At 37.8% G+C, this 11,589-nt stretch overlaps 1 pseudogene; it reads right to left on the bottom strand.

The window, feature by feature from the left end:
- Window positions 1-3,697: 3,697 nt before the first annotated feature.
- On the bottom strand, window positions 3,698-5,154 carry LOC129060809 (histone-lysine N-methyltransferase SETMAR-like; annotated as a pseudogene).
- Between the last annotated feature and the right edge of the window lie 6,435 nt (window positions 5,155-11,589).

The raw sequence follows: 11,589 nt of genomic DNA, 5'->3' as shown, positions 1-11,589 counted from the left end.
TCAGAAGGTCCCAAGGTGTCCACTCTAGTTTCTGGATTAGAAACAAGAATTTACATGCTTTATGAGGGGTTATTACACTGTGTCATGAGCATCCTGAGGGACTAGTAGAACTAGTTTCTTGGATCTGTGTCTCAGATTCTAGAAAATTCTTGCACCTTTATGTCCAGTGTTATAGGGAGCAAGATACTAGCGGGGCAAACATACCTTACTCTGTTGCATATATTCCTACCCATCTTTTTATCAGTTTGTATAATTTCTGGGAATAAAAACTTTGAGTTCCTGGCATCAGTGCTAGCAAGTTTATGTGAAGACAGTTATGCTTAATTTTAGTCAAGTGTTATATCATTAGTATGGACAAAGTGAACACAGAAGTACCAAATTTACTTTAGTGGATAAAGTTTGGATGGACAGGTTTCAAGTAGGTATCAAGAACAACATTGCTGGGGGGAGAGGTATGCAAGGAGCATCTCTTATTAGGTTGGTGCAAACTAATTGCAGTTTTTGCCATTACTTTCAATGGCAAAACCACAATTACTTTTGCACCAACCTGATAATTTTTAATTAATTAATACTTACGGTAAATGTATTGTATGCCACAACTATGTTACCTCAGACAATACAGAGGTGGAAAAGGCAAAACCTGTCTCTCCCAATGGAGCATAAAGTGTTACTAGTGAAAGGAAGCATTTAGAAAAGACTCAAAATGTTTAATGCAATTTTATGAAGGACTGCAAATGAACATACAGAGTGCTATGTGAATGCCTAATGAGGACATCTTACTTAACCTAGAGCTTCGGAGACAACATCCTTGGGGAGTGATGTGTAAAGGCCTGTAATGATTGGGAATTGAAAAGGCAGAGGGTAAGAGGCAACAATGGCAAGAGTAGGCATGAAACCATGGAATTAAGTGAAATAAAGTGTTTGTCAATTACAGAGTACTTTTGAAATGTGAAAATTTACAGAAAGTCCTTAGTGGTTGCTATGGACTATATTGTGTCCCCCTAAACCTCATATGCTGAAACTCCACATCCGTAATATGACTATTTAAAGATAGGGCTTTTGGAAGGTAATTAAGGTTAAATGAAGTTATATGTGTGGGGCCCTAATCTGATAGGATTGGCGGCCTTGTAAGAAGAGGAAATGAATTCTACATCTCTCTCTTCCTCTCCCTTCTTTTCTCTCTCTCTCCTAGTGCAGACTCTCAGGAAGGACCACAGGAAGACACAGCAAGAAGACTGCCATCTGCAAGCCAGGAAGAGAGCCATCACCAGAGCCTAACCATGCTAATACTTTGATTTGGAACTTCCAGCCTCCAGAACGGTGAGAAAACAAATTTCCGTTGTTTAAGTTATCAAGTATATGATATTTTGTAATGGCAGGCCAAGCTGACTTAAACAGTCATTATCTAATTCATCCTTTGAACTGACTCTCGTAATAATAATGTGATAAACAGACTAGCAGCTCCTGTTGATTGCACACCTGCTATATATATGGCACTGTTTCAGATACTTTATGAAATCTGCGCCTGCAGATGAACCAAGCAAGTCTCACAGAGATGAAGTGATGTGCTCAAGATCACACAGCAAACCAGAATAAAATCCAGACAGGTTCCAAGACCCAAGATCTTCTCTCTTTTCCTGGACCGACAGTCATCTAGCTCTTCCTTGAATACCTCCAGTGATGATATTTCCTTCTAAGGTAGCTTGTTCCAGTTTAAATGTGAAACAGGTTCACAGGTGGTTTGTTTTTATTTTATGTTCAAATGAAACCTGCCTCTGTATTATTTTTTTCAATTGTCCCTGGCCCACTCCTATAGTATTTTGTTCTTCATAACAGGATTTCATCATCTTCTTTTGTTCTACCCTCTTTTAGGGTGAACCATATTCAATGAGTAATTCATTGTCTATGGATTTGTTTCCACCTGTGAAGCCAAACGACTTTGGTCCTCATCCTCAAATTGCCTTCAGTTCTATCTGGAGGTCTGCAAAAGAATTTTTAAGTTTTTAAGCAGTATAACCATGGGCCTCAGCTCTACTGGTATTCCTACTTGTCCACTTGTTTATATCTGTTATCACTGCTCGCCATGAAAAGCCCAAAGTCATTTCAAAACTATATACCAGATGCTACTGGGATTTTTAGACCTTACAACAAACAAATAAACAAACAAACAAACAAACCAAGCAGTGCTACTGGCAATACCAAGAAAAGGTAAGGGTCATCTTTCTCAGGTTTCTGCCTTAAATTATCTTCAGATGCCAAAAGCTGCTCTCTGTCATCTCAGAAATTCCCCTCAATAGTTCTATGAGCTTCTTCCTCTTTTTCCATAATGGATGTATACTAATACATGGGACTGGTGAGGTAAAGATGCTATTCTATCCTCCTCCCTTCTCCAGTTACCTCTTCCTTCTCTCACAAACCTGCACTGTCCCAAGCTTCTGCATTCCCATTTACAAACTAAAGCCCACATTCTTAGGAATGGAGTAAATATTAGATTTGGGCAAGATTGTGTGGGAGATAGGTATTGCAGTCAAGTGCAAGAGGTACCTTTCGGCTACACTAGCAGAAATTAGCTTAAAATGCTCTTTTTCATTATTAAAGAGAGTTTTCAGCTCATTTGCCATCCCGGTGGCCTCTTGGCATGTGTTTCTGTTTGTTAGTGCTCATCTCAAAATGGAGCACTTATAATTGAACCTAATGTTCCAGATGTGACCTGATTAGGTCAGTGTACAATAGTATAGTTAATACCATTCTTCAAAATCAAATCTAATCAAAATAACTTCCTGCTGCTTACAGCCCTCATCTGATTGCCTTTCTTGGTATTTACCAATGGTGCTAAATTTATATTGATGGCCTCGCCATGCCACCGCCACCCCATCATCTCAATTTCCTTTCATTCAACTGATGCACCAACTTCTCAGGATCCCTCACTATTTCCCAGTCTTTTCTTTGCATGCACAATTCTCTTTTTCTAGAATCTTCTTTTCCTCTTCTCCACCTGAAGAAATGTTTTCATTCTCCATTTCTCTTTTGTCTTAGATGGTCCTTCTCCTTCAGTACCTTTTCAGTCTCACTTGTCACATTTTATTGTTATTATCACCCCAACTGTAAGCACTTTCGCAATATTGATGGCAGAAATCATATATGATTCACTTTTGTTTCCCAGGCTTTTATTTTGTGTCTAGCACATTTAGATGTTCAAAATTTTTCACTTAGTTAATAAATTATCTTGGAATTAAGTTGCATTAACTATTTAGCTACAATTGCTTTATTTTTAATATTCTATAAAATACTAGATGACTTGTTAGACATATTTTTAAAAATTAAATTACTTAGCTTTTAAACTATGTTAATAAAATACCTATGTTAATGTTGCTCCCACAGCAACCCATTCTGGCAGAAATGGCTGGCTGTTTGTATTTTCCTAGGATGTTTTTCGGGGGGAAATGGGAGGAGAGAGCATTCTAATTATTTGCCACTTGTACTATACCTTAGAGTTGTAGAATTATTGCTTTGAAACACACCTGGAGGTAATCACCATGGTCATCTTTTTAAAGATAAGAAAACTGTGGCTCAAAAAATTTATTGGATTGCTGAAGTTTTCACAGCTAGTTGCCACACTATTAGGTTTGTGCAAAAGTAATTGTGGTTCTAGACCGTGAATTTTGAATTATTATAACTAGGCTCAAACACATCTTTATTAATCAAAATAGGAACCATTACAATAAACACATTATTGCTAACAAGAAATAAGTTTGTTTATTCGTGTAGCAGAAAAATCGGTGCTTCAGGATTCAACAGCTCTGGACAGCATTTTCTGTATCCTGCTGGTTGTGGAAGTGTTTTCCCTGCAAAACGTTGTCCAGGTGTTTGAAGTGGTAGTCGATTGGTGAGAGGTCAGGTCAATATGGTGGACAATGCAAAACTTCACAGCCCAATTTGTTCAATTTTTGAAGTGTTGGTTGTGCGATGTGTGGTTGGGCGTTGTCGTGAAGAAGAATTGGGCCCTTTCTGTTGACCATTGCTGGCTGCAGGTGTTGCAGTTTTTGGTGCATCTCATTGATTTGCTGAGCATACTTCTCAGATGTAATAGTTGCATTGGGATTCAGAAAGCCGTAGTGGATCAGACCGGCAACAGACCACCAAACAGTGACCATGACCTTTTTTTGGTGCAAGTTTGGCTTTGGGAAGTGCTTTGGAACTTCTCGGTCTAGCCACTGAGCTGGTCATCACTGGTTGTCATATAAAATTCCCTTTCATCACACATCACAGTCCGATCGAGAAATGGTTTGTTGTTATGTGTAAAATAAGAGAAGATGACATTTCAAAACGATGACTTTCTAAACTTTTCGCCCAGCTCATGAGGCACCCACTTATCAAGCTTTTTCACCTTTCCAGTTTGCTTCAAATGCCAAGCAACCATAGAATGGTCGGCATTGAGTTCTTCAGCAATTTCTTTTTTGTGTGTGTGTTTGTTGTTTGTTTGTTTGTTTTTTGAGACGGAGTCTCGCTCTGTCGCCCAGGCTGGATTGCAGTGGCACGATCTCGGCTCACTGCAACCTCCGCCTCCTGGGTTCACGCCATTCTCCTGCCCCAGCCTCCCAAGTAGCTGGGACTGCAGGTACCCACCACCACGCCTAGCTAATTTTTTGTATTTTTAGTAGAGACGGGGTTTCACCATGTTAGCCAGGATGGTCTCAATCTCCTGACCTTGTTATCCGCCCACCTTGGCCTCCCAAAGTGCTGGGATTACAGGCGTGAACCACCACGCCTGACTTCTTCTTCGGCAATTTCTTGTGGTAGTTTTAAGAGGATCAGCTTCGATGATGGCTCTCAATTGGTCATTGTCAACTTCTGATCACCGTCCACTGTGCTCCTCATCTTCAAGGCTCTCTTCTCCTTTGCAAAACTTCTTGAACCACCACTGCACTGTGCATTCATTAGCAGCTTCTGGGCAGAATGCATTATTGATGTTGTGAGTTGTCCCTGCTGTTTTATGACCCATTTTGAACTCGAAAAGGAAAATCACTCAAATTTGCTTTTTGTCTAACATCATTTCCATAGTCTAAAATAAATGTAAAATAAACAGCAAGTCATAAGTCATTAGCAAAAAAAAAAAAAAACCAAGAAATGCACATTAAAATGGTGTATACCATAACCACAATTATTTAAGAACGTATTCCAATATCAAACAGCAAATTTCAACAATCCAAAAACTGCAATTATGTTTGCATGAACCTAATAGTACAGCTGGAATGAAAACCCAGGTCATCTCTAACATTGCTGCTGCTTCTTTTTTAATGTGCTACTATTATTTCTTATTCATCTTTCATAAACACATCTTTAGCCTCTTTTCATTGTTTTATTATCTCTTACTTCACTTGCAGGATGGTTAGTGTTAACAGCACAAGATTGGAAGCTAAACTGCCTAAGTTCATAATGCTGGCTTTACATCTTTCTAATTTGGTAACCTTGGGAAATAATTCAGTCATTTGAGCCTCAGTTTCCTTATCTGCAAAACGGGTATACTAACAGTTTTTACCTACTATTGTGAAAATTAAGATATTTTACATAGATAAATCACTTTGATCACTATATATACAAGCCCTATATGTGTTTGCTGTAATTATGATAATCACCCACAATTCTATGCACTTTTTTACGTGTCACCAACCTGTGTAGCTCCTTAATGTAATGTAACTGCTGTCACCATATCACAACCAAGTGGCCAGCATCTTGGGTTTTCTCCTTGATAATTTTAAATAAACTTTTAAAATGTTGGTATAATTTTAGACTTATTTAAAAGTTGCAAAGATACCATATTTACTGTATGGCCTTCATCCAGCTCCAGCTAATGTTAACATCTCATATAACCATTGTCCATTTGTCAAACCTAAGAAATTAACATTGACACAGTATTATTGACTAAATTACAGGCCGCATTAAGATTTCACCAGATTTTCCATGAATGCCCCTTTTTCTAGTCCAGAATCCAGTCTAGAATATCGAATGGCACTTAGTATTTTATTCTTTTTTATTTAATGCTCCTTTTAAAATGAACACTCATGATTGGACGTGAGAGTGCTAATATGGGCTATTTTGTCCAAAGGAGAGAGGCACTATTACCTCTTTCATAACCAGTATACTGTACGTCAAGGACACCTAATCACCCTAATCTCCTGGCAGAGACCAAAGTGAACAGACAGAGAAGATAATCAGTTTCCCTACTTGAAAGCTGCACTTTCTGCAGTCAGGGAACGTGTGAGAGTAAATAGAGTGTAAAGAATAGAGCTTCTGATCAGAAAGTCTTGTTAGGCTTGTGGGATGTAGTCCAGGTAAATGACTCACAAGAAAAGAGAGTAAATGTGGGAATCTTCTAGTGTCTCCTGATTTCAGAGAAAGTTTATAAAGAGAGACATTTGTTCATTTATTCTAATATTTATTGAGCACTTACTATTGTCAGACATTATTCCTGGTGTGAGATATTGTTTAGAATTTGTGAAAACAGTTTATTCTTTCTCAAATTAACTTCTTCCAGCAATGTAAATAAGAAATAAATTTTAATTTCTTAAAAATCGTATTATTACTTGATTTTAAATGCCTTGAAGTTAACAAACAAACACATATATTATTTTGTGCATCATTTGATGCATTTTTTGGCTTTTTAATTTCACATATTGTATTAATAACAGTAGTGAAAGCATTAAAATTAAATATCATTTTTAAACCTTTACTATGTATCAGACAGTGTGTTGTCTATTTAAATTATCAAATTAAACATTTATTAAAATCCTCCAAAGTGGAGCTTTATTGTTCCACTTTAAGAGGTAAGTAAACTATGACTCACAAAGGTTGGGAGAACTTCGTGATATCTTGAATGTCAGAGCAGAGTTGGAATTTAACACCGCCGTCTCTGAAAACCCACATCTTTAAGGCCAGGTTGCCTCATTCTGTTCCGAGTTGGGGATGACATTGCAAAGCCTGATGGATGGTAAGGAGCAGAGACTTACTATTCTGGTCTAAGTTTGAATCTGGTCATTTATAAGGGGAGCATGGAAAATGAAATGCAGTTTTGTTATTGTGGTTGAGAGTGAGAAGTTATTGAAGGATTAAGGGAATCTGAGGAGAGTGTTATAAAATGAAGGTTTAGAGAAGAGAGTAAATTTTCTAAAGAAAAAACAAATTGATCAGAAGCAAAGTCAGTAAATCTTAAGGCTTTTTGTGGTGGTAATAAAAAAACAAAACACAACACAGAAAGAAAGCTAAGAAACAGAGCAGGCATGGCTTAAGGCCAGTGTGGATGGCCCCATGCCCTCATGCTTTCTCCTGAGTCCCAGCTCTGCTCTCCTCTCTCAGGGGCTGTGTCTACCTCTGTCTCAGACTGGGCAGCACCCTGAGGAGGTCAAGGGTGGGCTTGGGCAAGCAATCAGAGAAGCAACAATAGCTCAAGCTGCTGCTGTACTATCCTGTGGCCTGGGCCCAGGTTTTTATTTCTCCATTTGGCAATAAAACTGCACTGAATATGACACATAACCTTACTAGGCTGTGCTATCACTTGGTGTCCCATTAGGCCTCCTGGGGCATACGTCTAGCATGTTCTCTCAGAACACAGTCATGATAGGGGTAGTCCTTAAGTCTGTGCCATGCTTGCTTCTGAGCAACAGAAGCAGAGGAGGAAGTATCAACTCCTCTATTGCGTTTTTCTCAGGGTAGTCCAAGTCTCCTCTTTCTTTACCTCAGTCTACCTCTGTGCTTTTATTATATAGACAATAGCTGTTTTATAAGAATGCAGGGAATAATTATGATAACAACCAATGTGAGTTACCCCTTTTTTTTTGTTGTTTGTTTTTGTTTTTTAGTGGAGAGGGAGGATCTAGGTTTTGAAGAACTTCTCAAGATCAAATTAGAATTTGGCCTTCAGGATTATAATCCAACTTGAGAGAGGAATGCCCATAGTGAGATTACTTTAGATACCATCTGATTGGATTGCTCTTCATTTTACAGACAAAAAAGTTAAATGCTTTTCATAAGGCACAAAGTTGTCTATGGGCACAGCTGTGACTCAAACTTAGATCACCTCATTTCCAAATTAGTGTTCTGTCTACCATGATAGTGAAAGAGAAGAGGTAAAAAAAATGGAAAATTCCACTTACAACAAACTTTAAATTTTCCCCCCAATTTGGTTGGAACCAAAGTAAATAATTTGTTAAAACTTTAAAATAATTTTTAGAGGAAAGCATCAACATTTTCCACTTTTCTTGAAAGTGTTATTAGAGGTCTGGGTGGTAGAAATGATTGATAATTTTAAGATCAGGGAGAAATTTCTATGATGTAAGTCATATTTCTATGACAATGTCAAGCATTCTACTTAGTCATCTATTATATCATGGTTATTATTTTCCCTCAATGTCTAAGGCAATTCAACTCCATAAAATAAAGTAAAGAAGCTGTAGCCTCATAGGATAAAAAGGTATCAAGACAGAAATATCCATTTCAAGTTCCTATTTGAGAAGCCACATAGTAACATGAGACAAATATTGACACCATGGGTAGGAGACCACCACCAATAATGCATTAAGGGCAAGACGAATGAGAGACAAATAGGACAGAGCCTTATCTCCTCGCTTCATTTTGTGCCCCAGGCACTCAACTCTGAGAAATACACCTGCCACTATGATATTGTTAAAGGTGTGATAGTTCTCCTTATTAGTGAAAGAAATGATGGGATTTGTCTCTGTTCTCATTTGCCATTTAGCTTATTATAGTTTGTTCTTATATAAGGTCTGTAGGGGTGTATGTATGTTAAATAACTGTGATATCTACAGTTGAATTCGTTTATTCTTAATCATTTTTCAGAAGAAAGAAAAGTTTCCTGATTTTGTTGTTGTTACTGTTCATGGGAGAAGATAAAACATATATTTAGACTGGTAAGATTAACTTTCTAAGGACTTTGACTCTGTAAAAGGAGGACACAGGATTAAATTATCTTAAAGATATTTTCCAGCACACAAGCCACAAGATTTACAACATATGTATATCGCTATTTCCTCTCTTGTTAGTGATGAAAAGGATAGGTCTTGAAAATTTATGAGAAAAAAGGAGGAAATACATACACACACACATTTTTTTTCTCTCTGCTTCTCTGTGTCTTTCTCTCTTCACACACATGCATACCACAAACTCTCTGCTGGAACTTGGACTCTATGGATTCTGTAAATTATCTCATTTCATCCTTTCAGCTACTTAAGAAGCACACAATTTTATTCCTTTTAAAGATTAGGAAGACAGGTTCAGAGAGGATAATTAATTTGCCCAAACTCATACAACCATTGGCAGAGATGAAAATACATTACGTGATTCCCAAATCTATGGCTTTACATAGTACTAGAGGATCAGTTGAAAGGCATGGAAATTAGGTAAGAATGATAAAAGGTAAGTCACATTGCCTTCATTCTGAAGTCTACATTTTATTGCTCTTTCTTGACAATTTCTTTGTCACCCTACCATCTCTTTCTCACATTTATTTCTTTCCAAAGTCATTTTACATTTTCTTAGTCCATCTCTCTGATTCCAAAAGAAGATAAACATATAAGACATATAAGATGAATGCTATCTGTATTTCCAATCTTCCTTTGTTTCCTTTTTTTTTTTCTTTTTTTTTTTTGTTTTTGAGATGGAGTCTCTCTCTGTTGCCAAGGCTGGAGTACAGTGGTGTGGTCTCAGCTCACTACAACTTCTGCCTCTGGAGTCCAAGTGATTCTTGTGCCTCAGCCTCCTGAGTAGCTGGGATTACAGGGGCGTGCCACCATGCCCAGCTAATTTTTGTATTTTTAGTAGAGATGGGGTTTCGCCATGTAGGCCAGGCTGATCGTGAATTCCTGACCTCGTGATCTACCTGCCTTGGCCTCCCAAAGTGCTGGAATTACATGGAATTACAGCTGTGAGCCACCACACCAGGCCTTCCATTGTTTTCTTACAAGTTCATTTTTGAAAAATAAAACAATAAAGTGTAAAGGACACAGATTTGGCTTATTAGTTTTTTAGTTGATAATTTGATACTGATAAGCTATCTCCTATGATTATTATGAAGACTCAGTTGCATAGCCCACTTGAATGAAGCATTTAGTGCAGAAAGACTAGTGTATATACTTCATTAAAAAGGATAAATTAGGCCGGGTGTGGTGGCTCACACCTGTAATCCTGGCTCTTTGGGAGACCGAGGCAGAGTGATCGTTTGAGGCTAGGAGTTTGAGGCCAGCCTGGGCAATATAGCAAGACCCCACATCTACAAAAATTACAAACTATTAGCTGAGTGTGATGGTGCACACCTGTAGTCCCAACTGCTTGGGAAGCTGAGGTGGGATGACTGCTTGAGCCCAGGAGTTCAAGGCTGCAGTGAGCTATGATTGCACCATTGCACTTCAGGTTGGATGACAGAATGAGACCCTGTCTCAAAAAAAAAAAAAAGGGCAAGTTATTTTTTCCCTCAGTACTGATGAAATATAGAATGGAGAATGTTAGGAGAGAAAAGAATGCAAGAAGGGGATGTGATTGCCTAGCCTATCCAGTTGGAATGCAGTTTTCCTTTCCAGTATGTCTTGAACTTAGTGGAGAATAGATTCTCCAAAGGGATACTGGGGAATCTGCCCTGTAGAGGGTTGTGCTAGGAGCCGTCAGGCTCTCCTGGCAGCTGGTGCAGCTGTGCTTGAAGAGCTCCTTGTTATGCCCACGTAGATCCAAGTAGCATGACCCACTCTGTTTTCACACCTCATGTGTTATCTCTCTATTAATAATGCATTTTGGGTGTGACCAGCTGCTAACATTCATTAAAGGCTTCAGGAAATTTTTGTAGCTTAGGAAGTAGTATTACTAGAGATTTAGAGGTCACCAGATATATTTATTCCTTTGTTCTGTCTTACACAGATCTAATCATTCTTTCATTCATCCAACATTTATTGAGTATAACTGTGAACCAGGCAACAATGGTAAAACTAAAATAACAAACAACAACAAAAACAACAACTCATATTAATTGGATGTTTTCCATGCCAGGTATTTTATATTTTAAGCACTTTGTATTAGTTAATTATTTAGTCCTCAGAACTACCCTGTGAAGTAGATACTATTATCATCATCACATTTATGAAGTGAAGATGCTGAGGATACAGCTTATAAGTGATGGGTGCAAGTTGAGAATTGAAACAGATATAAACTTTTCCTTCACAAAGAATACATACTCCAGCAAAGAAGAAAAACTGGCAAATAAATAATTGGAAAATAAACTATATACTGGTGCTTATTATTGCACTGTACCATCTCCCCTGCCACAGTAGTGATTAACTTTGACTAGAGGCATTAAAACAAGGTATCCCATTTAAGTTGCATCTTGAAGGATGATTTAAAAATATCGCCTAGTAGACAAAGCAGAGAGAAGCATCCTAGACTGATATTCTAATTCATGGCATATGTAGAAAAATGAGAGTAGTTCAGAATAAATTATTAGGAAAAGTTGGAGTTAGTGAAATCCAAAGGGTGTCAATCATTACAGATCTTGAATATTGTAGAATTTTAGATTTTTATACACCTGACAAA

Source organism: Pongo abelii, chromosome 7 (genome assembly GCF_028885655.2).
Source record: "Pongo abelii isolate AG06213 chromosome 7, NHGRI_mPonAbe1-v2.0_pri, whole genome shotgun sequence".
Taxonomy (NCBI): Eukaryota; Metazoa; Chordata; class Mammalia; order Primates; family Hominidae; genus Pongo; species Pongo abelii.
The sequence above is the reverse complement of the archived record's forward strand: the minus strand, read 5'-3'. Positions and strand labels throughout refer to the sequence as shown.